A 27018-nucleotide genomic window follows, 5' to 3' on the forward strand; every position below is an offset into this window, starting at 1 on the left:
ATATTCAGAATAGCCAAAACAATTCTAAGTCAATAAAGCAAGCTGGAGGCATCATCACAATACCTGACTTCAAATTATACTACAAAGCTATTGAAATAACCACTGCATGGCTCTGTCATAAAACCAGATACATAGACCAATGGGAAAGAAGAGAAGACACGGAAAAAGATCCAACACAGTTAACAGTCATCTGATTCTTGACAAAGATGCCAAAAACACATTGGGAGAAAAGACAGGCTTTAAACAAATGGTGCCAGAAAAATTGATTACCCATATGTAGACAAATAAGACTAGACCCTGTACAAACTTGAAAGAGATCAAAAGCCCAGGAATTAGACCAGAAACTATGCAAATCCTTGGAAGAAAATATAGGTTTGAGACTCCAGCATATAGGTACAGGCAATGACTTTCTTATTAGAACTCCTAAAGCTCAGAAAATAATGACAAAAGTTAATAAACAGAATGGCATCAAATTAAAAAGCTTCTGCACACAAAGGAAACAATTGGTAACATGAAGAAAGAACCTATGGAATGGGAGAAAATATATTTGCTAACTACTCTTTTTTTCTTTTTTTAAAGAAAGCGAGAGAGAATTTTTTAATATTTATTTTTTAGTTTTCGGTGGACACAACATCTTTGTTTGTAATGTGGTACTGAGGATCGAACCTGGACTGCATGCATGCAAGGCGAGCGTGCTACCGCTTGAGCCACATCCCCAGCCCTGCTAACTACTCTTTTGACACAGGATTAATATCCAGACTATATAAGAAACTTTAAAAAACTTAACACCAAAACCTCAAATATCCTAGCTTAATTGGGCAAATGAATTAAACAGATACTTCTCAAAAGAAGAAATAAAAATGGACAACAAATCTATGAAAATGTTCAACATCAATAGCAATTAGGGAAATGCAAATCAAAACTACAGTGAGCTTTCATCTCACTCTAGTCAGAATAGCAGCCATCAAAAATATGAATGATATGGGGCTGGGGTTGTGGCTCAACAGCAGATTGCTTGTCTAGCACGTGCAAGGCCCTGGGTTCGATCCTCAGCACCACATTAAAAATAAATAAATAAAAATAAAGGTATTGTGTCCAACTACTTAAAAAAAGAATATGAACAATAATAAATGCTAGAGAGAATGTGGAGAAGGGACACTTTTTTCTCTGTTGATAGGATTGTAAATGAATATAACCACTATTGAAATCAGTATGGAGGTTCCTCAAATGACTAGGCAGGAAACCACCATATAACCCAGGTATACAACTACTCAATGTTTATCCTAAAGAATTAAAGTCATAATACTAGAGTAGTATATGCATACCCATGTTTATAGCAGCACAATTCACAGTTGCCAAACTTTGGAACCAAACTAGGTGCTTATCAAGGATGAATAAATAAAGAAAATGTGGCATATACACACAATGGAGCTTTATTCAGCCATAAATGTGAATTATGTCATTTGCTGGAAAACGGATGAAACTTTAGAACATTCTGTTACACAAAATAAGCTAAACTCATAAAATCAAGGGAGCATATGTTTTCTCTCGGATGTGGAAGCAAGAGAGGAAAAAGGGAAAGAAAAGTGAAAATCAAAAGGAGATCAGTAGAGTGTAGGAAAGGGACCAGGAGAGGGAGGAGTGAATGGAAAATACTGGGGAATGATATTGGCCAAACTATAGTGTTATATTGTGCATGTGGAAATATGTTACGACAAATACTGCCATGATTTACGACTATAATGTATCAACAAAAAAATGGAAAAAATAAAAGCAAACAAAAGAACAAAATTGCTTTCATGTATATATGTATGTATGTATGTATACAGCCTAGCCAAACATCTATTGTGAGCATAAACATTAATACTCTGGAACAGTGATGAGCAAATCATACCTGTCAGCCTGACACTGTTTTTTTTTAAATTGTTCTCTTTATTCCTTTTTTCTCTTTCTTTCTTTCTTTCATTCTTTCCCCACACCTTCTCTCTCCCTCCCTTCCTCCCTCCCTCCTTTCTTTCTTTCTTTCACGGTGTCCAACAATAACACTTGCGTTTGTAAACAAAGTTTTATTAGAATACAGAAGCTTATATTATTTACCCACAGTCTAGGCTGTTTTTGTGCTACATTGGCACTTGAGTGGTAATGAAGACTTGCCTACAAAGTCTAATATATTTATTATCAGTCTCTTTTCAGGAAAAGTTTGTTGATCCCTGATTAGATTATAGATTAAAGTCAGCAGAATAAATACATAAACATTTCTTTTCTTACGACTAAAATTGGCTGTATGAAATGAGATAAATGATCTATTAATTGCCAAGATAAATGTCCCTTCCCTATAGAAAGTGTGTATTCAGGACTAGAAATCTTGGCACTGTGTCATGTCAAATGTAGGAAAAAAACCTGGCAGTTCATTTTGATGAGACTTAAGAAATTTCTTTTCCAGGGCATTTTGAGGTGTATCTAAACTTTGTAGATAATACAGGGAAGAATATTGTAATCTGCAAATAGATTATGTTCATTATTAGTTTGTAATCATTTCACAACTATCATATAATATTAAAGCATCATAAGAGACTGCCTATCATAATAGAAACTTTTATGACTCTAGCCATTAACTTGTATTTTTCTAGTTATTGTAGACCCATACTTTTAAGCTAGTGCTATTGGTAAAATATATGATTATTTAAGTCTGATTGCCTTACTAATTTTGACCAGTTTATTTTTCAGATATCCATTTTGGGGTTTACTCTTTCAATTAATTTTGGGTTCCATGGGCAATGAAATTGTTGTTGAGTATGTAAGATGTTGCAGTTTCTATGTAAGTTCACCTAAGTGCCTCTACCACTATTGATGGGCAAGGATATAAGTAATTTAGTACTTTTACTTGAAACTGTTATAGATCTACTGTACTGGATTTGTTTTCCTGACACAAAAGTGTATAAAACTAGGAAAACTAAACATTTTCAGGTATTAATTTCAGACATGACTGTAGGCCTGGTGCACAAAACACAATTAGGGAGATGAAGCTCAAGTAAGATGGAGGTCATACTGAGTTAAGGAGAAAATTATCAAAGTGCAAGATTATCATAGTGGTTGGAATTTTGTGGACAAGAATGTCTGAGCTATTTATGGTGGGTGCAATGTGATTGTGTGTGTGTGTTAGAGAGAGAATACTAAAAGCCTGGAGGAAATTCATTTTTCATATGAATGTACCAGATGAGACTCTTTAAGGCTTAGCAGAGTTTGACTGCTATAAAGGAGACTGAAGATGATGCTAAATGGCAATGTTGGAAGAAATTAGGTTTCCAGCAGAGTCAGGTTGCAGCAGCTTCACTAATATATCAGGTACTTAATTAAGAGTTCAGAAATAAGCCTTAGCAAAAAGAACCACACACAAAAGAGTAAAGGGAAAAAGGTAGACCTAAATTTGAAACCAAAATTGATTCATGCTGAAAATGTATGTGGCAGCCAGAAAGGAAAAAGAAAAAGAAAGGTGTGTGTGTGTGAAAGGAATCTGACGACAATCAAAGGGAGATCAGTAGAGGAAAGGGATCAGGGGAGAGAGGAAAGCAGGTAAAAGAGAAATACTCGAGAACGATATTGGCCAAGTTTTATCACTGTATTGTACATATGCATGCAAACATAACAACAAATCCCACCATTATGTACAAGTATAATGCACCATGAAATATGGAAATAAAGAAAAATACCAAACCTAGTGAGGCGCGGTGGAATATGCCTATAATCCCAGTGACTCAGGTGCATGAAGCAAGAGGATCATGAGCTCAAAGCCAGCCTTAGTAAATCGAGGTGCTAAAGCAGCTCAGCAAGACCCTGTCTCTCAATAAAATACAAAATAGGTCTGGGGATGTGGCTCAGTAATTGAGTACCCTGAGTTCAATCTCTGGAACCAAATAATAATAATAATAGTAATACCAAATCTAATATGATCAAAACAATTCACCAGTAATTAGCCTGCATGACAAATAAAACAGAATATCCTTTATAGGAAGACAACATAATCCAGACTTCCTATGATGTATCATCTATAAATGACCAGAATATAATTAAAAAAATTTTTTTTGGTACCAGGGATTGAACCCAGGGGTGCTTAACCATTGAGCCACAACCTCAGCACTTTTTTGCATTTTATTTAGATACAGGGTCTCACTGAGTTGCTAAGTGCATCCCTTAGTTGCAGAGGCTAGCTTTGATCCTCCCGCCTTAGCCTCCTGAGTCGCTGGGATTATAGGCATGTAGAATATCATTAAATTTTGCCAGAATGCAAAGAAGATAGAAAAATGAGAACCACAAGAGAAAATATCACATATAAAAAAAGTTCCATGAGCTGACCCAGATGTTAGGATTAGCCGAAAAAAAATTTAAATAGTTTTAATAACTAATTTCAAGGAGTTAAAGAAAAGCTTAATCATAATGAATAAGTAGATATGGGTGTCAACATATAAATGAAAAAATTCTTTTAAAAGAAATAAAAAGTATAGTATTTGAAATGAAAAATTCATGAAACAAATCTATCATCAGATTGTATAGTGCAAAAACAGCAAAAAGTTAACTTGGAGATAGACCAATAAAAATTATCTGTTCTAAAAATCAGAAAGAAAAAAATAGAGACTTGGTTACTATCAGTACAAAGTGACCTAACATACATATAATTAGATTTCTAGAAGAATAGACGCATAAATTGTACAGAAAAAAATATTTAAGACAACGATGGCTAAAATTATCCCAAATTAACAAAAAAGATGTTAACAGATTTAGGAAACTCAGTGAATACTAAGGTTAGTTACAAAGCAAATCACACCTAGATGCATCAGAGTCAACTGTAAATAATCAATTAGGAGGAAAAAGGTCTTGAAGGCAATTAGAAAAAAGTGGTGTGTTTTACATTGGTAAAAATGACTAAAATGATAGCTGACTTCTTATCAGAAATGAGAGGTTAAAGTTAATGGAAAGGTTTAAGGTGCTAGAAGACAAAAACTGCTAATCCAGGATAAATACTCTTCAAAACTGAAAGCAGAATAGACTTTTTCAAATAAATAAAAAGAAAATTCAATACCAATAGATCTCTACTATTAATGCTAAAAGAACCTCTTCAGGATAAAAGGAGATGATCCATCAGGTAGAAACAGATGCACTGTGTGCTTTAGTTCACTGTGTAATAAACTTAATGGTTTAATATAAAAATTCTTTGTTATTTCTCCTTATTCTATGATTTGGCTTTACATAACCTGATGGGTCCTTTGCTCTAGGTATTTATTACTGCTTACGTGGTTTCCTTTAGCAGGAATTGTTTAACCAAAGGTAGAACTGACAAAATAGCTTCGTTTACATGTCTGCTAGCTCAACTGGTTGGGTCAGGCTTATCTCTTCAAATGCTTTTAGTCATTCAGTCATTCTAAAATTTTTTATTTGTTGATTAGATTTCTAGAGGATAATAGTAGAATGTATACACCTTCCCAGGGTGTTATGTCTAGGATTGGCATGGAATCACTTTCACCAAAAATATATTTTGTTCATTAAAACAAGACAAAAGACCAGCCCAGACTCAGTGGGTGGGAAAATAGATATTACTTCATAATGAGAGAAGCAACATGATACAGGAATGTGGAGAATTTGGGGTAGATATTTTTAAAGACAATGCACCATAAACAGAAATGAAAAGTACTAGAAATAGTAAAATGTAGGTAAATATAAAAGGCAATATGTATACATATTTATTCTTTTAATTTCTTGGAAACATGACTAAGGTAAAAAACATAGGGTATACAGCTGTAATATGTATGACGACAAAGCACAAAAGACTTGGGGAAATGTGAGAAAGTATCACAATTTAAACTATGAAAACTGTGATAAATTAAAGAATGCATTTCATAATTCCTGGAAACATTGCTAAAACAATAATGTAAAGCAATACAGCTAAAAGCTAGTGGATAAATTAAATAAAATTTAATTTTTATTTAATGTAATTTTATTTAATTACATTAAATAAAAATACATCATTAATAGTAAGCCAAGAAGAATGCAGAGGCTATACTAACATCAGATGAATTTAAATTCAAGATAAAGAGTTTTATAAGAGATAAGAAAGACATTTCATAATACTATAATGTGTTTTTTAAGAACACAGAAACATGACACCATACAACCAAACATTTATATGCCCCAAATATATGAAAGCTGACAAAACTGAAGAGATAAATCCACACTTTGAATTTTTAACAGCCTTTTAACAACTGATAGTAACAGTATAAAAAATCACTAATGATACACAAGAGTCTGAACAAAACTATCAACCACCTTAACCTTATTGACATTGACTGACAATGCCCAACAACTCCAGAATATATATTCTTTTCTAGTCCTCATGAAAATTTGCAAGATAGGTTATATTCTTGGCAAACTAATCAGTTTCAAAAAATTTTAAATATTGAATATCAGTTTGTTTGCTGATCACAGTAGAAATAAATGGGGTATTCTTTAATAAAACTGGTCATTAAATAAAAGCCCTGCAAATCATCAATAAACAGTGTTTTAGTTATCTATTGCTATATTTTTTAAAATTCCAAAATTTAGTGGCTTTAAAAAATAACCATTTGCCAGGAGTGGTGGTGCACACCTGTAATTCCAGTGGCTCAGGAGGCTGAGGTAGGAGGATCGAGAGTTCAAAGCCAGCCTCAGTAATGGCGAGGCACTAAGCAACTCAGTGACACCCTGTCTCTAAATAAAACACAAAATAGGGCTCGGGATGTGGCTCAGTGGCCGAGAGCCTCTGAATTCAATCCCCACTACCAAACAAACAACCATTTTATTTCTCATAATTTTGTAAGTCAAGACTTTAACCAAGGTTCTGCTCCAGTGTCACCTAGGCTCACCCATACAGCAAACGCCTGATTTAGACTACAAGGTCTGAGATGGCTTTGTATGTCTGGAACTAAGGTGCTGACTGTTGGCTTTATGTAGTCTCCCTTTCCATGTGGTCTTTCAAATGTCAGGGGCTTTCTTCAAATGGACTCTCCCTCTAGCAAGATAGCCTGGGCTTCTTTACAGTGTGGCACAGGGTACCAAAGAGAAGAAAAAACGAGTTTGTGCCTTTAAAGGATACAGTCAGTCCTTCCTCAAGTCTCAATCTTGGGTAGGATCTTGGTCCATGCATTTTGAGGGAATTTATAGTTGGATGACATTTTAATCTACATTACTATGTGAAATGTCTTTGTTTTTATGATTTCATTTTTGCTACATTGTTTCTTTTCCATACAATTAACTACAATATAGGATAATCTATTAACGATAATGTCTCTTCAATTGGTTGTGTGAAGCTTGCTCTATAATAATTTATATAGAAAGGACTCATGGGAATAATATTCTCTAAATGACAATTTCCTGATTTAAAAACATATAATTTGTAGCCAGTACAATAGTGCATGCCTATAATCCTAGCTACTCAGGAGGTTGACAAGTAGGAGAATGGTAAGTTTCAGGAGAGCCTGGGCAACTTGGTGAGACTCTGTCTCAAGGAAAACAAAAACAAAACAAACATTAAATGACTGCAGATGTAGCTCAGTGGTAGAGCACTCCTCAGTTCAATCCTCAGTGCTGGGGGGGAAAAAGGTCATTCATCACCATACTAAGATACTCCTTAGAGAAAAGTAATTGCAAGAACATTGTTCTCCTCCCTTGGGATATGTTTGTTTTTTTTTCTAGATTGGAATCTAGAAAGCCTTTTGTGTGCTTTGTGCTCTCATTATGGTTATGTGGCTTTTTAAATCTTGTTCATGCCATTGGATATAATATCAGATTTTTTTTTCTGGTGGTGCTGGGGATTGAACCCAGAGCCTTGTGCGTGTGAGGCAAGTACTCTTCCAACTAAGCTATATCCCCAGCCCCAGTGGATTTGTTTTTTTGGAGGGGAATCTCTTCTCAACACATTTTGTGCCAGATTGTACTTGAGAAAGGGAAGTGATATGTACAGCATGGAACGATATTACTTTCTGATTTTCCCACTCTTTTTATCTTTTTAAAAAATTTATTTATTTTTAATCCTAACTTGTTATATATGACAGGATAATGCATTATAATTCATATTACACATATGGTACACAATTTTTCATATCTCTGGTTGTACACATAGTCACATCAGTTGTGTCTTTTTTTTTAAGAGAGAGAGAGAGAGAGAGAGAGAGAGAGAGAGAGAGGGGAGAGGAGAGAGGAGAGAGATTTTTAAATATTTATTTTTTAGTACTGGGAATTGAACTCAGAGGCATGAACCACTGAGCCACCTCAGCCCTATTTTGTATTTAATAGAGACAGGTTCTCACTGAGTGCCTCGCTTTTGCTGAGGCTGGCTTTGAACTCATGATCCTCAGCTTCTGGAGTCACCAGGATTACAGGTGTGCACCACTGTGCCAGGCTAGAAAGAACTCTTGAATTAAGAAGCTCAGTAAGGGTGAAAGATCTATATAGTGAAAATTACAGAACCTTAAAGAAAGAAATCAAAAAAAGACCTTAGAAGATAGAAAGATTTACCTTGCTCTTGGATAGGCAGAATTAATATTATCAAAATGACCACACTTCTAAAAGCGCTATACAGATTTAATGCAATTCCAATCAAAATCCCAATGACATTCCTCATATAAATAGAAAAACAATCATGAAATTCATCTGGAAAAATAAGAGACCCAGAATAGCTAAAGCAATCCTTATCAGGAAGAGTGAAGCAGGTGGCATCACTATACCAGACCTTAAACTATACTACAGAGCAACAGTAACAAAAACAGCATGGTATTGGCACCAAAACAGACTGGTAGACCAATGGTACAGAACAGAGAGAGGATACAGAGACTAACCCACAAAACTACAATTATCTTATGTTAGACAAAGGTACCAAAAACATGCACTAGAGAAAAGATAGCATCTTCAACAAATGGTGCTGGGAGAACTGGAAATCCATATGCAACAAAATGAAATTAAATCCCTATCTCTCACCATGCACAAAACTCAACTCAAAATGGATCAAGGACCTGGGAATAAAACCAGAGACTCTGCGTTTAATAGAAGAAAAAGTAGACCCTAATCTCCATCATGTGGGATTAGGCTCCAACTTCCTTAATAAGACTCTTTTGGTGCCAGAATTAAAATCAAGAATCAATAAATGGGATGGACTCAAACTAAAAAGTTTCTTTCTTCTCTGCAAAAGAAGCAAATCTGTGAGGTGAATAGCAAGCCTACATCTTGGGAGCAAATCTTTACCCCTCACACATCAGATATAGCACTAATCTCTAGGTATATAAAGAACCTCAAAAGCTAAACACCAAAAAATCCTTAGCCACCACATTAAAAAAATAAAATAAGGGCATGCTGTCTATCTACAACTAAAAAAAAAAAAAAATATATAAATATATATATATATATATATAAAGAGAGAGAGAGAGAGAGAGAGAGAGAGAGAGACAGACAGACAGACACCAAATCTGGGAAAAAAGAAAAAGGAAGACAAAATGATCTCCTACACCTCATGGGTCTTTTTTTTTAATATGTATTTTTTTAGTTGAAGTTGGACACAATGCCTTCATTTTTACTTCTGTTTTTATGTGGTGCTGAGGATTGAACCCAGGCCCTTGCACGTGTGAGGTGAGTGCTCTACCGCTGACCCACCACCCCAGCCCCCCACCTCATGGGTCTTAAAAGACCTAAAGCACATGACATAGTCAGCACTGTTGATGAACACAATAAATGTCCATAAATATCATTTGCAATTTAAAAAACATTCTACTATTGAGAAGAGGTATCACTGTGCAAAGCACCATCATAAAGATAGCAGGTTTACCAAATAAACTCCAGAGAAGAAGTCTGTGTCAAGAGAGAAAAGGTTCAAATTTAATCCTTGAGACTGACAGGACCATAAACATTAATATCATCACTTGGATTCAAAGTCCAGCTTCAAGGGAACAAGGATTACTCTGGCAGTTCTTGGACCAGGAAGCCTTAAGAATGTCAACAGATGACTATAGGGCTGGGTAGGAAAGAGAGGTGCCAGAGCAGGACACAGGACTACCCGTGGGGACGCATCTCACTCACACCCTAGCTTGAGGTGATGGAGTCACTGGCTCACCTAACCCCAACTCACTTCCTTCCTCCCGCTCTCTGATCCCTCCTCCAGCTGCAGGCAGGGCATCAGAGGCCCACTGGCTGTTCTCTGTCTCTCCCAGGATGGACTCTAGGTCTACGTCCTCCAGGATGCTCCCCTCAGAAGACAGCAGTTTATCCAAGCCAAATTTCAGTATGTCACTCAACTTGAATGAAGAAAATGAGAGATCCAGTTAGTTCTCATGAAAACACAGATGAGGATGTGTGACTTGCTAAGTGTCTAAATGACACCAGGTAATTCTTTCCCTGATGGACTTTCTTCTCTTCCATCACAAATGACACCTGCCAGGCTGTTTTGGAGTTGGATGAGGAATAAGCAGAGAGGTGATAAATGATGATCAGAGATGTTGACTTTGACAATTATTTACAATACCAAAAAAATTTTTTGGCCTCCAATTTTTTTGAGGAGTGGGGGCAGATAAAATGATTCCCAGCATCTTCTATAGCACTTCTCACCAGCAATTTTTACAGGCACTTCCAGCAGTCCCCAGAGAAGTCAGAGACCCTGTTGGCTACCTTCTTACCTCTCCCACTGCCAAACTCTTATAAAGAAAAGGTGCCACTGAATACCTCATCTCACCATGAGCTGCCACCTGTCCTTGCCAAGCCGCTTTGCTACTACAGTGCTTTATGGGACCCACTTTGGCAAAACCATAACCACCCTGATCACCAGACCCAAAAGCCCTTTCTCAATTTCAATCTCCCTGGATAGTCCTGCGGTACTCCCCATCCTGCCCTCTTGCTCCACCTAGGGGATATACTCAGCCTATTTCCTACGGCTATTGGAACCAGAATCTTAGATAGTGTTACCTGGCTTTCATTTGCTACTTGCAACTCTCCACCTCCCTAAGTACTATCTCTTAGGAATTCTGAACCAATTGGGATCCACATCATGGGACTTCATTTTCATTTTGCCCTTTTAGATTTGGTTAGTTATCTCTATATTGCCTATTCTGTAACTTGGAAACTTTAGCTTGAAAATATCCAAGATAAAAACTATGACAAAAACTAAACAAAACCATAACTGTTATATTTATATTTAACCTTGGTGTACATATATATATATGTATGTGTATATATATATAAAACCAAGCCAAATGGCTTTGGCATTTAGTACCCAAAACAGAAGAAAGCCAAGTATTTATGATGAGGCTCAGTCCATACTGGGACCCTTCACTCGTCCACTCCTTGGACTATGTCTCCTGGCTTCCCTCGCTACTGCTCACTCACAACGTGTCTTTAAGGAACTACCCATTTTTTAAATGAAAACCACTTTATTATAGTAACTAAGAGCATGTAGTTGGAAGTTAAAGAGTGCTCGGATTAGAGTCATGAATCTGATGTTTGGAAAATTTCTTAAGATGGAGGTAAAGACAACGTCTATCTCATTTTTTTGTTATTCTTCTTCTGAAACAACTGGAAAAAGTGCACGTCACACAATGCTTAGCACACAGTAAGCATTCAATAAGTGTTCACCGCATCTTTATCTGTTCTCTGTTTCTGTTGTGTTCTCCTTCTAAGACAAGGAACCTGCTCTCCTTTTTTCAGGACTTCACTGCTCTATACTGCTTAGATTTATCAAACCAGAACCACGTCTTTTACTATTAGATTCTTTTAATAACTTAAAAAAAATGTCCTGCTGTATTTTGAGACCAGGCAGTGAGTTATCACCCTTGTTCCTGGCAACGATAAATAACTCACAGTCTGGTGGGGAGGAAAGAATCAAGACAGAACCAGAGTGTGATTTCTTGCCATGGCTTGTGCAGGAAGTCCCACCGAGGTCCTCTCCACCAGCCCATAGTTTGTACTGGCCCCAAGATCTGGTCCCATGGCAGAGTTTGTGCCTGTGCATTTCACAATGATGTGCTAGCAGCCAATGTCATAGAGAAACCCCTGACTGAATGCCTGGAGCTCCCTCCACTGGGGAAGCATCGAGCATCTGAGAATTTGTCTCCTCTAACTCCTGACACCTGTGCCTTCACAACAGCCCATGATGAGCTCCTCTCCCAAGATCCTGTGAAGAAGTGTATTTAGACACCTACAGTGTACATGCACCTCTCTCTCAAGCTTTCACCTTCCATTTGAAATTGCCTCTTCAATAGTGTGAAAATAAAATGCACAGCCTGCCCAGCCACCATGACAGATGAGCATGCAGAAGACTCAAAACACAAAAGGCCAAAGACTCCAGTTACTCTCTAAGATATACAAACGTCAAGCAAACAAACAAAACCTAGAGTTCTTCTTTCAGGTTCTAGTACCCCCAAATCTGTGAACCTTTCCTGCAGGTCAGTGACTCCCTAACAAAAACAGCACCTTCCCTGTCTGCAATGCTGATGTGTAAAGATACAGATGTGAGAAAACTGCCATTTTTAAACTCATGCTTGGGCTAGTTGTAAATTTGATGATTCTGCTTGTAATACTGTGTAATTTTTTCCCTTTCACATACCTCTTGAATTTTTTGTTTGATAAGCTGATCCTTTTAAAGCCTGGTTTTTCTTGCAAACTTTTCTAATTCCTTTCTTTTCTGAGTCTCCTTCTAACAATAATGTATATTGATTTTTACTACAAACTCTGTTGACTAAAGCCTACATTATCTTCATCCTTCTAATTTCTATCCCTATCTCCTACTTTCTACTCTCATCTTTCAGGCTTAAAGCCATCTTTGAACTTGCTCTCTCTCACTGCCTGCCTCAAAACAAGAGCCAACTCCTGTCATTTCTCTGCAGTTTCCTACAGCAGATCTTCCCACAGCTACTACCTTTTCTCAGACATTTATTACTCTCTTCATGCCTGAATCATACTAGATACTAGGGGTTGATCTCTCTGCATCTAATCCCTCAAAACGACCTGGGGTATATTATAATATAGGTTCAATTTTATCTCAAAGGCTGCTGCTAAGGAATAACTCCAAACCTCTTACCAAAAGAGAGCTCTCTAGGATATTCTAAGACAGCATTTGACTCCCATCTAATTTTTCCTTCTTCAACAAATTAACTCTAGTGCTTTCATCCCTATATCCTATGGCATAATTTTGAATTCCTAATCTTGTTCACTCATCTCTGAGTATGGAATGAGTACTGTGAGTCACTACTCAAAGGGTCTGGGATTAAGGAGGAGGTATGAAACTAATCATCACTGATTTAAAGAAAAAAAAAGAACTTAAACAAATTCTGAGGTAACTCGTGGCACACTCATCTTTAGAAGCCATGAAGAGATTAGATCCATGATGTTCAGTTACATGCTCAAAGTCATCCATCCAATAAGGGATAAGATGTGAATTTCAATCCAAGTTAGATGGTTCAAAGCTCATTTTCTTTATTCTATTTTCTCTGCCTTTAAATGCCACCCTCATTTTTAGCTTGTATGGCACCTTGCATGTAGTTAGGTACTGAGAGGGTAAGAATTAGGCCAATGAAAAAATGGGTAATTTGCAACAATGGGTGGTTAATGCTGGTCCTTTTTATTTGCATTCTCATCCACAGAGAGTACTAGTTATAAATCATGAGACTCTAAAAAGAATACATTTTACCTGGAGGTCAGGATCAGCCAAAGGTTTCTGGGCTCCCAGAGTAAAATGGTCTCTTTCTATGATTGTGTTGGTGAGCTGCAGTTTGGAGGCTGCTTTCCTATAAACTATTTCTTCCACAGTGTCTCGGCCAATCAGCCGGATCACTTTCCCAGCCCTGTACTGGAGTCAAATGAGAGCAGTGTTAGGAGTCTGCAAAGCTGGGGAAAAAAGCATGCCAGGAAAATACACCCAAAAGGAAGCAGAACCAAATGCCACATTGAGGGAAAAAGGAAAAAGACACTGCTCATTGGGACCTGAGCATTTGTTAGAGAAATCTGGCCTCAACTTCTTCCTGAACTTTTCCCCAAAAGAGGAAGAGGAAGGAAGACGAAGTGACCACTATTGGGCCTTCATCTGTAGCCAGGATAACCCCTGGCAGGCATGTTACCTCAAGTCAAAGGGTAGCTGAACACAACTTTGTTTCCTCTTTGTGGTACTGGGAACCCAACCCAGGGGAGCTTTACCATGAAGTTATAATCCTAGCCTTAAAAAAAAAAAAAAGTTTTGAGACAGGGTTTAGGTAAGTTGCAAGGTTGGCTTTAAACTTGATCTTCCTGCTTGTCTCCCATGCTGATAATGATTACAGGCATGTGCACCCACTGGCTTTAACTTCATTTTTAAACTGAATTAGGATCTAATGTGAGAAACATGAACTAAATAAATTCTAAGTTTCTTCTAATCATTTTGGAATTTAACTGTTCTTTTCAACAAAGTGAGTCTGAACTGATCATGTGACCACTGATCCCCCAACATGACTCTACAAGCCAGTAGCACAACGGGGTTCAAACCCAGTGGTCTCTAACTCCAACGTGGCACTGTTGTCAGGACTACACGGTCCACCTTCCTCCCCAATCCACAGCTGCAAGCCAACAGAGCAGAAAGGTGCCAATGTCTAACTCACTCACTTGTTCTGGCCAATTTGGTGAGCTCTGGCAGCTGCCCGCAAGTCATTTTGAGGATTAAAATCACTGTCAAAAAAAATAACAGTATCTGCTGCTTTTAAGTTCATGCCAACTCCACCTGAAAACCATAAAAAAAAGGAACATGATGAGCAACACACAAATAGGGAACTAGAAAATACACAAGGCAGGACTAGGTCCTAGTGAAAATCAGAAATCAGTCCAACTGACTGGTTTCATCCTTCAAACTGACATTTCTGCCCCAGACTTCAGGTTTGACCACCCTACAGTGGTCAAAAGTGCTACCTCACCTTCCATTGCATGAACTGGGAAAATTTAATTATCAAATATAACAGAATGAGAGGTAAGCAGAAGAAAAGGATGCTTAAGTTAATTGCGTGAAGACATTTAATATTTGTTTGAAAACCTTGATTGGATTTTGCTTCAAACAGTCTGTGAATAAGGACACAAGTTCTTTCAGAAAACAGCTCCAAAAATAAGAGGTCTGGGGGCTGCAGTTGTAGCTCAGTGATAGAACACAAGTGATAGAACACGTGAGGCACTGGGTTCCTTCCTCATCACCACATAAAAATAAATAAAATAAAGGTATCATCTGTTATGGTTTAGATGTGGTGTCCTCCAAAAGCTCACATGTGAGACAATGCAAGAAGGTTTGGAGGAGAAATGACTGGGATATGGCTTTAACCTAATCAGTGAATGAATCCCTAATGGGATTAACTGAGTGGTAACTGGGGCAGGTGGGTGTGGCTGGAGGAAGGGGTTCATCAGGCACATGGCTAAGGGGTATATATTTTGTATCTGGACAGTGGAGTCTCTCTCTCTCTGCTTTCTGATCATGATGTGAGCTGCTACCCTCAGTCACACACTCCTGCCATGATGCTGCCTCCCCTGGAGCTCCAAGGAATGGAGTCGGCCTTCTATGGACTAAGACCTCTGAAACCATGAGCCCTCCAATAAACATTCCTCCTCCACAGTTGGTTCTGGTCACAGAGGTGAAAAAGCTGACTAAAACAGTGCCCATCTACAACTAAAAATGTATCTTAAAACAATGAGAGGTCTGCAGTGGGCAGTAAGAAACACACATGACCACACTTGCAGCTTCAACAAGGTAGGAAGACCTGACGCTAGCTATGATTAGAGCAGATGATACCTGCCTCTGAGTGGAGAAAACCTGAGAGTGTCTTCCTGTACTGGTTTCCACACTGATCAAAGAAGATGTCATAAAATCAGTTCAAGACAAGAACACTCAATGCAACAACTCTCTGCTCTTTCTCCAATGGTGCAGGAAAAGGCCAAAAGAGCACTTTGGGTTCAGGAATTTAGAGTACTAAGAAGCAAACTACAGGCTTCTCTTTGATAAATGTGGAAACTGTACAGAACACACTCTAGCCACGGTCGTTGGAGCTCATTGCTAAAACAGGCCTAAAAGGGCTTGTTCCAAGAACTGAATGAAGGGTTCCTTTCCACAAGGACTACTAACTCCCGGCTGGATGTAAGACAAGCCAGGCAGGAACATTCTCATTGAAGTCTTCCTATAAAATCAAAGTTGGAATAAAGAAATACTAATGACTGAATACGGAGAAAGGCTAAGTTATACCCAATAATAAGAGCTACACTTCTACTTTACTACTGCCAAGCACTGCTCATGGCACTTTACATGCATTGACTCTTTTAACTATCACAACAACCCTATGTCCTTGCTAGCACTATTCTCATTTTGCAGATGCTGAAATGGAAACAGCTAGATTAAGGGATTTATTTGAAGTTGCACCACTAGAAGATAAAACAGTCAGGATTCCATCCCATATTCCAGAATCTGAGGTCATTACTCCTGGGACAGAGACAGGGTCTCACAGTGTTGCCCAGGCCGGCCTTGAACTCCTGGGCTCAAGCCATCCTCCTGCTTCAGCCTCCTGAGTAGCTGGGACTGTAGGCATGCACTACTGTGCCAGGCTCCACAACCTTTTTATCCACTGTGTGCTAACTATCGAGGCAGTCATCTCATTTGAAAATGTGTTTGTGTTCCATAAGAATTATCTTTCTTGGGCTGGGGATGTGGCTCAAGCACAATTCACAATAACTGAACTATGAAGCCAATCTAGATGCTCTTCAGTGGATGAATGGGTAAAAGAAATGTGTCACGTATACACAATGGAATTTTACTCATCAATAAAAGAGAATAAAATCATGGCATTTGCAGGTAAATGTATGGCGTTGGAGAACATAATGCTAAGTGAAGTTAGCAAATCCCAAAACAACAAATGCTGAATATTCTCTCTGATATAAGGAGGCTAACTGATAGAGGGGTAGGGATGGGAAACATGGGAGGAATAGATGAAATCTAGATAGGGCAGAGGGGTGGGAGGAAAAAGAAGGGTAAGGGGACTAGCAAGGATGTTGGAATGTGATAGACATTATCCAAAGTAAATATATGAAGACACGAACTGGTGTCAACATAATTTATATACAACCAGAGATATGAAAATATGTGCTGTATATGTGTCATAAAAATTGTAATGCATTCTGCTGTCATTAATTTTTTTAAAAATCAATTTAAAAAACACTGGCAAAAAAGAAACAGAAAATGCAAAAAATAAAAATGAAAGAAAGAAAAAAAGAAATGAGAGAGTATATGCTAAAAACCAAAACCAAAACTAACAATAAAACCCCAGAATGCTTCCAGTAATCATACTGTAGAAGTATTGCAGTTTTATTCTTTGACTGATATGTATTATGGGACAAAAGAAATGAGCATTTATGAGACATGAAAATTAAATTATTCCCTCTATGCTTCCAAACCAGAGTTATCAATATGGAAGAAACAGTATGCAAAAAAATAAAGATGATAAATAGAAGCTCTACTCTCAATTAAGTATCAATATACACATGGAAGTATAAAGTTCATAAGCATGTATGTATATACACACATAAAATATATACACACATATAAAGACACGATAAATATGTAAAATATATACATATATACATATAAAGATATAATAAGTAAATACTTATATATACACATATTAAAGTATATCCTCAAATCCTCCCATCCCCCTCCAGTCTCTCCCAGGTCCAGTGGAACTGAGGGGTCCCTGAGTGCTGAAAGAAGGATGTAGTAATCACTGTGACCCAGCATGCCTGGTGCAGTCAGCCAATGACAGCACCTCCTAGCACCCTGGTGAGTGGTGCTGGTAGGTGGGTGAGAGGCCATAGGTCAGAATGGCCACTCCCCCCTGTAGACCTATGCTCCACTTCCAGTGGCTGAGAAAGTGAGTGTTGCATTTGTTAAAAATAATGTGTCTCTGGGCATTGGTCCCTAGATCCTCCCTCATACCATGGCAGGTGAACTGGTGCTTGTCTTGTATCTTCCTCTGATGTGGCTGGGACAGGAAGCTCCTTGCTTGCCTGCACAGGGTGAGTCAGAGTGCTGTCCGTCCACCCGTCTGTGACATGGGCAGATTACTGGAGAGTGACCAGGATGCAATATTTCTCTTTGTGTATTTATATAATCTAATATAGAAGAGTATTTTAAAGCCACAATTAAATATCAAACTTTTTTCACTAAAATATATTTCTTCTTATACACATCAAATTTTGTCTCTTGTTATTATTATCCCATAGATTTCTTGTGTGCTATATAAGCATTATGAACCTTCGTAGATTATTTTCACTTATATATCTTTTGCTAGTATATGCAAACAATTCATGCTAAGGTTTTATTAACATTGAAGTGAATTATATCTGATCAATATATTAGTTTTCTTTGGGGATGCACTTAAGTAATTTTAAATGATACAGAAAATTAAACTCACACTGCCCTTAACATAACACTTTCTCTTCTGTTATTTAGTAAAAATGGATCACAAAACTGTTAAATTTGTGCTGTTCTGCTGACAGTAAAACTTAATGAATGCCTGTATGCTATCAAGTGCAAGTTAAAAGAGTAGAGCTAAAGAAATTTTTTTTATTGTATGTGAAATGTGAGTATTTTAGAAAGCGAATTGGCTAAAAGCAATTTAATGAGGTACCTTCTAAATTGAGGTGATAAGAAGGCTTTGTAGTGCTGCAGTCCGGCTGGGTAAAATAACCGGGAGGTGATAAACAACTTGAAGGTTGAAGCAGGAACTGCTTTATTGAGGAGAAACTCAGAGGGAACTGAGCACGAACTCAAGGTAGTGGGTACCCAAGGTAGCAGGCACCACTTTATTGCGGAACAGCAGAGGAATATATACCTAACTGATTACACACAGCTTGACTCAATTAGCATTATCTAGATACAGCAGTCAGCCAATAAGGAATCCTTATCATCTTAATGGCTCAGTGGCCTTGCCTCACAAACCACTCCTCCTGGCAAACTGCCAGATGCCATCTTGACTTGATTTGTGGTCCCCAACATTGTAGAAGTTGTGAGAAAGCAATTTAGATGTTCCTGATGATGTCTAAGAGGCCTGGGTGCCTAGAATCAATCTAAATCTGAAACTACTTCAAGGATATTGAATAGGAACACTGTGTCCTGTAACATTTTTGTATTTATCTTTGCTTGTTGATCTGCAATCACTCTTAAGACATTAACTATTTATTGTACTGTTCCATTTAAAGAGTCAGAGAATGAAGACATAAATCTCCAAAGACCAAAGTGATGTTCCTGAACAGGAAGTTTCTCTATGTGTCCTATATCCATGACTACTTTTTAATTTTTCATTATATTTCAACTATAATTGGAAAAACTCTCATATTACTTTCAGGTCTATATTCATTAAGTTTTGACTTATCTTTTGAATGTCCCAACTTCAAGAGATAAGTCAAAACTAATAAAAATAATTTATTATTTACCAAAGACATATTTAGCCTAAACTTCTACGATAAATATGTATTTGGTAAATAATAAATTAAAACACCTCATTATGTATAAAGCCATAAATAACTTTCTGCATCATTTATTATTTACTACCAGCAAGACATCTGTTAAGAGTTTACACACATTATCTAATTTAACCCCTATGGTTCCTAATAGGCTCCATTTAAAGATGCTCAAAGATCCCTGACTTTTCCAAGTTTTGAAATATTAATGGAGAAAATGGGCATTTTAACCCAGTTCTTCTCAGGCTGAAAACCAAATATATTATTGTTTAAAATATTAAATACAAAATCATAACTGTGTGAAAAATTTAATGAGACAATTTTTAATTTTACATTGAATTGGCTTTATGTAGAAAAGGCTAACGTAAGAAAAGGTAATGAGAGATTTGACTGCAAAATTATTTTAAATGACTTCACAAAAAAAGAATCCATAAATTGCAGATAAAATTAGTATTATATCTATCAAATAGTAAAAATTTACATGAAAAAGTGATATTATCAATTGAAAAAAAAATAATGCTTCTACAATTAGGAAGAGACAGGGCACATACCTTACTAAATAAGAAATACAGAGGCAGCATTAACATATAAGAAATGCTGAAATACATACTAAATAATATGTAAAATTTTTAAGGTGAAAAATCATTTTAGAATTTGGAGATGGGCAAGATTTTTCTAAAAAATCTAAAAATATTTGTAAAAGAAAAAAATTGCTTTGAAAGAAAGAAAAGGGAATTCCAGGTTTTAAATATGTTGAAAGGAAGAGAGAAAAAAAGGAAAAGGAAGAGTAATCAATATGAAAATCACTCAAATCAGTCAATGCAATGAAAAACCAAAAAAAAAAAAAAAAAAAAAAAAAAAAAACCCAAATAAAAAACACCAATGTGCAACAGAATGATCAAATTTACTGGATTTAAAGTCCACTACTTATGGTGAAAAAAGATAAATTTATTACCACCATATATTACAAAGGTAATATATTACCTTAGATTAGAAAAATGAAGAACAGTGTTACTTTATTAGATAATATACAACTTATGCAAATGCCTGGAATTTTATTGAGTTTGAAGCTGAGAATTAAACCAAGTGTCAAAAAGAGATTAATAGATTATCTCTTAGTGATAACATTTTTTTAAAATTTTTTGCCTACTAAGAGTTGTTTCAGAGTAATGTCTTTATTGTTTCCACAATTAAATAGCTGAAAACAACTGTGTTGTAAAAGATGGAGGACAATGGGAAAAGTTTAAGCTGCATTTGGACTAATCAAAGAGCAAATTAATGTATTTTCTGATTTTAAAAAATACTAAAAAATATGAACACCTTTTAGCTCATGAATATTCTTCCAAAATATAACAAGTATCATATATATATATATATATATATATCTACTTATATATGAAGATTACTGTGACATTTTTTATAGCATCTGAAAATTGGGTGTAGATTCTACAAGTCTATATAAAGGAATGGATTTAATTTTAGCATATCCATTATGTGAAAAAAAATTATTAACTTAAAATTATGATGCCAATTTATTTACTCTAATAATAGGTATAAAAAGGTAATAAAGTTGAAAAACACATGTTTGATCCTGGTTTTGAAAAATGCTAATCCAGTAGTAATGATTCATAAGATTATACAGAAAATATTAGCCATAATCAAGATAATTCTTTTTTATTTTACACTGAACTTTATGAACATAAAAAATTGACATCCTATTCCTAAAGTATTGTTAGATGTTTGACAATAGGTAGAAATAACACAAAATCAGAGAATGAGTACTAATGCTAAAATTTAACCTACAACTTTATTTCCACCTATGTGAATAATGAAACACATTATTTTTAAGTGTTCCTCATTCTTTGGTCATTTGAAAATGTAAGGCTGTATATGAATATACTTTGAACATGAAATAATATTTATAAAATTACTTTTTTTCAGAATAAAGTTTTAGAACCCCTAAATTTTCTTATGCTTCATAAAAGCACTATTGTGGTTCTTACCAGGCCAATAATAATAACACTAATAATAAAAAATTTTTCAAGGCTGAGATTTCCCTTTCATGCTCAGAAGATAAACAGACAATTGGCACCAAATTATAGATTTGGGACAAACAAAACCTTGATCCGTCAGTACAAGTAGAGAAAGTGAAGCTCAAGTGCTACAAAAGGATTTGATAGTACAACAGTTTGTTTCTTTGTTTGTTTTGGTACCAGTGATTGAACTCAGAGGCCCTGGACTACTGAGCCACATCCCAGCTCTATTTTGCATTTTTTAGATATTTTTTAGTTGTTGATGGACCTTTATTTATTATTTATTTATATGTGGTGCTGAGAATAAAACACAGGGCCTCACACATGCTAGGCAAACACTATATTATGAGCCACAACCCCAGCCCTCATATTTTGTATTCTTATTTAGAGATGGTCTCACTGAGTTGCCTAGCGCCTTGCTGTTGCTAAGGCTGCCTTTGAACTCATGCGCCTCTAAGCCACTGGGATTACAGTTGTGCACCACCGTGCCTGGCTGATAGCACAACAATTTATTAAAGCAGAAGCATCTTCTGTGAATTTATTGGACAGCTTCTGCTAACACCCTTTCAAGTGCAATCATGGGTTTCTTTCATTCTAACTGATGACTGATTCCTTTCTCTTCTTCTGTCCAGATAACTTTAAGCTCCTCATCTTTATTGAATCTAACTTAGAAAACAAATGTGTTGTATTCTAACATCAAATATGAAACACATTTTTGTAATAGAATATTGTTGTCTTTGATTTTCCATATTATATCCCTAAAATCACAGACACTTCGAAAAGACATTACATTGTGTTTTATGAACATTCCAAATAATAAGTAGCTAAGATAAATATTTTCTGAACTCTGAATGTTAAAATCTGGTACTTCTTTATATTCTCATATTCTAAAATAGCTACTATTACTTCTTTGTATTTTCATATTCTAAAATAGCTAATATGATGGGCATAGGTGTTCAAACTGGAGAGATTGAGTAGGGGTTGAAAATTGTTCGCCTTGGTTTCTTCTACTTTAATTATCATTTTTAGTTGAGTTCCCCTTAATTTTATGTTGGAATACTATAATAATATTCTGACTCTCCTGTGTGTGTGTGTGTGTGTGTGTGTGTGTATTTTTCAATTTACTCTTTAAGCTCATATGTCTGATATCAGCACCTCCCTATATAAGCACCGTAACTGTTCCCAGTAAAAAGCAAAAGCAGACACACTTTAAATTTTGCATCTACAAATGTTACTTTCAATACATCATCATTTTGTTGTTAACAAGTTAAATATTCTCCAATTCTCCTTCTTCTATCCTCTTTGTTATTACCACAAATCAGTGTTCTGGGGTGGGAGACTCCCCTGAGAACATCTGAAAATGCCTAAAGATATTGAGATATTGTTATACTGGAGGTGAGGGAAATATTACTGACATCTAGTGAGTAGAAGCCTTGGTTACTGATAAACTACTACATTTTTACAGCAAAACCCCCAACAGCACAGAATTCTGCAATGCAGAACCATCATAATGCTGAGGTCCAGAAACTGCCTGAGATCAAGACATCATTAACTGGTAAGTAGATACCTGAAACAACAGGATGAATGAATGATCTCTCACTGTTGCTCTGGCTCCCATCCAAGACAAATTTCCACACTATAGCAGAGCCAGTCTGTCCAAAATGTAAAAAGAGCCTGTATTTTATACTTAAAACTTCAATTACTTAGTACAAGGGATGGAAAGCATTATAAAATTCTTCATAAATTATTTCCTCATTAACTCTTTAGTTTCTTCCCACCTCCCTTTTTCTTTCTTTACCAAACTTCAGCGCTACTGAAGAGTTTTCTATTATTTAAACGTTCATCTTCTCTCTCTGTTGTCTGATTTCTGACATTTTGATATGCTGAAGCTTCTGCATGATTGCTATGACACTCAATTGATAGGACTTGTTCCCTTTGGACATAGGTCCCCCTCTGAGGAAAAAATAGAATATAATCAGGAAAATGCAAATAACCACTGCATCACTGTAATTTCTGAGAGAGATTATTAGACTATTTTGGAAAATTAATTTAGTACATTTTATAATTGAGTTGGATTCTAAAAAACAAACACCCACCTCAGTTTGTTATTTTTGCCATTTTAACACACAATAAAATACTTCTGAGACAAAGTTTTTCTCCTGATTTGTTTTGGCACTGGAACCTGGAGTCATCCCCCAGGACAGAGTGGCTAAGGAAGATGGACTTCCCTTCATTTTCAGATGCCCCAGTTGTGTGAGCATTAAATATTATTCCATCTACTTAATAGCCAGGAAGTCACAAAATAATTGAGAAAAAATAGCAGGTTTTGAGACAGTGAGGAATTTTTCCTGCTTATACTTTAAGAAAGGCAAATCAATATGAACAAAATTTATAGTGATGTTAATTGGCTTAGGTAAGGTAGGGGATAGCCATTTGAACAAGTCACTGACATATGAAATGTTACCTTTTGGAATTTTAAGCAATTTTATGACAAAGGAAACTGATTTTGCCAATCTGAGAGACAGTGGAGACTTTTTCTCTTTGAATAAAATCATCCTATTGACTTAGATAGATCTCAAATTTTTGTATCATGCTGCTTGATTTTGCAAATGCCACTGTCCAATTTCCCTTAGATTTTTAAAGTTCTCCTGTGTAATATGTTGGAGTAGTTTCTTGGCCTGATGCGCCCAATTTCCCCTTTGTGACACAGTGAAAAAAAGGATACTGGTAATAGACATCAATAAGTTCCATTCCAATTTTAAAGAATTAGCATTTACATATTTAGCTTTCAAAAAATAAAAATCAAACAAATGTTATTCCTCATAAAAGACTTGTGACACAAAATATTTAATTTTTATATTTTTGCTGTTTCCTTCACTTATCCACAATAACATACTCTTTTTTAGATTGGAAGAGATAAAAGCTTTTGTGTTGATGACATATTAAAGAGAGAAAGTGAAATGAGCTTAAGTTTGATTTAAAAAATGTATTTTTCAGAATATGTGTAAGTTCAATTTTTATAAGCATTAAAACCAAGCATTTCTAAGTGATCAAACTTAACTCTTAAATTTATTCCATAGGTAATAGCAGGCAATTAAAAACTACTCCCCACATCCACAGAAGCATTATTTTACACTTGATAAACACAAGTACCTTTGTTTCATTATCTATTAGAGGATAGAGAAATAGTAGGCCTGACAAAAATATATGTATATATAATATATATGTATAATAGATGGGCATATTTAAGTATGTAAATTGTATCTCTGCCTGTCTTAAAAATTGCTAATTAATAAAGTGAATGCCATTCTAATTTTATTCTGTTTAAGAGGTAATTTATTCAAGAATATTCAGAAATCATCTATCTAATGGAAGGTTAGATTTTATTAGCATAATCCAAAAGTAGCATTTATTACTGGGGAAAGTAAGTGGTGTGGGGCTTTCATTTGGGCTTTAAAGTTTATGTCCACCTGCACTGTAGAATTATTACAAGAAGTTCCTTGTCACAAAATATAGAATTAATATTATAGCTCTGAATATTGGATATAATACACAGTAACTAGAAACTTTAGATATATTTTATATTTAGATTATTCTTTCATTCTTCCTTTTATATACTAGATGTTGATGATATAAAAAATGATACAATATAATATCAATCCTGAAAGAATTTGCATCATAATGGAGAAGATATTTATTTGTAAAAACAGACAAAGCACACTTAATGTTATGATTAAAGCTTTTGAAAAAGTATATGGAAATTAGATTAATAAGCTCTCACTTCTATTAGGATGGGAAAGTAATGATGGTGCAGCAGAAATTCTTTGGGGCATGAAAAAAAGAGAATTCAATGTGGAACTTAAGGAGCTAGAGGCAATGGAGGCTATGTTGGCAAATGTTAAGCATAAATAGAGACAGAGAAGCAATAAAAATCAGAAGAGGTAGGAATTGTGTGAAGCGAAGGAATGATGTGAACAAGTATTAGTGGGGCTGAGTTTGTTCCTACAGGGAATTTGGAAGACTATTTGTGATCATGCTTGGAAGAGCTGGGGGACATATGAATAAATATTGAGTTTATTGCATAAATAATAGAATACTTTCTTACTTTTGTGGGTATGGCATGGTTAAATGTTTATTTTAGAAACTAATGCTTGTGAGAGGGGAGAATGGCACACTTGAGAGAGGCTCATGACAGGAAGAGTAACCAGGGGCAGGTCACTGTTCTCTAGGCCAGAGATAAGAGAAAGGAGGGTTGTAAGCACTGGCAATAATGACAAAATGAGAACTTATTTAGAAAGCAGAATAAACAAAACATAATAGTAAGGATTTGATTTTTATTTGGTTTGTTGTAGCTAAAATCACAAAATTTAGAGATTTAAAATTGCCTATAGTTATGTCTCAATTATGGTAAAAACTGAATTAAAATAATTGAATACTTGGTGTGTCACAGCAACTCATGTGGTGGGAACAGCAGCAGTGGCCAGGCAGCACAGTTTCAGAAGGTTCCTGAGAGCCACTGCCTGCAGCACCTGCATGAGCCTTGTGCTCTCAGCCAGGAAGCTCCAGAGGAAGGTCAGCTCTGAAGAAAGTGAGGCTAAGAAGAAGCCTAAGAGGAGGTCTTCCAGGCTGTCTTCTCCGACTGCTGCTGCCAAGGCAGATGCCAAAACCAGAAAGGTTTTCTTTCATAGTCAGCAAATGGAAATAGTGATGTGAATGAATAACTGTGATATGAGGTAATAAATGCAGTTTTGCAAATATTTCCAAAATAGAACTGACGGGAAGCAGCAAGTCATCAAGGAGACTGTATAAAGTGTATGTTCACAAAAGGGAGATTTTATAAGGATCCCAAAGAGGAGTTGGATATTTCCAGATGGAGCAGAGTGAGACTGAGAGGTCTGTGAAAAGAAAATAGGATTTCAGGAGGTGCATCATCATCTGCCTAACTAGAAATATATTAGACAGTTAAGGGAACTGAAAGACTTTAATTTGATTGAAATGCACAATATAATTCTACAACAAAGGGAAAATAGGCAAAAGAGAAATTAGAGAGTACATTGCTTGGTCCTTTAAAAAGCAAAGACAAGAATAACATGGGGACATTTATATTTTAGAATAATCTCATTGGCTTTATTGCTGACGATGGGATAACAGATGTAAGACCTATGAATGAGGGGCTCAGAGTAGAGTTTACTATATTTTAGCAGAGAGATGATACAAATTTTAATGTCATTATCAGTTACCAGACAATGTTATTTAGAGTCAACAAAATATGATTACATAGAGAAGTAAATTGAGAAGTAAAGTTGATATATGTTTGATTTGATATATTTTGACCTGGAATTTATATATTTTAAAAAACCTTTTATAATTTACACTAAGTGTTTACTGTGCCTCTATAGATGAAATATTTGAAGGATTTACTGAGTCTGACAATTTTAGTGTTTTAGCCTCCTGATTCATTAATATAAAA

The 27018-nt window shown here is 35.9% G+C and overlaps 1 pseudogene; it reads right to left on the reverse strand.

The window, feature by feature from the left end:
* Window positions 1-27018, reverse strand: part of LOC144251621 (transport and Golgi organization protein 1 homolog) — a 100982-nt pseudogene that overhangs the window by 46162 nt on the left and 27802 nt on the right.

The sequence above is a fragment of the Urocitellus parryii genome, unplaced genomic scaffold (genome assembly GCF_045843805.1).
Source record: "Urocitellus parryii isolate mUroPar1 unplaced genomic scaffold, mUroPar1.hap1 Scaffold_127, whole genome shotgun sequence".
NCBI lineage: Eukaryota > Metazoa > Chordata > Mammalia > Rodentia > Sciuridae > Urocitellus > Urocitellus parryii.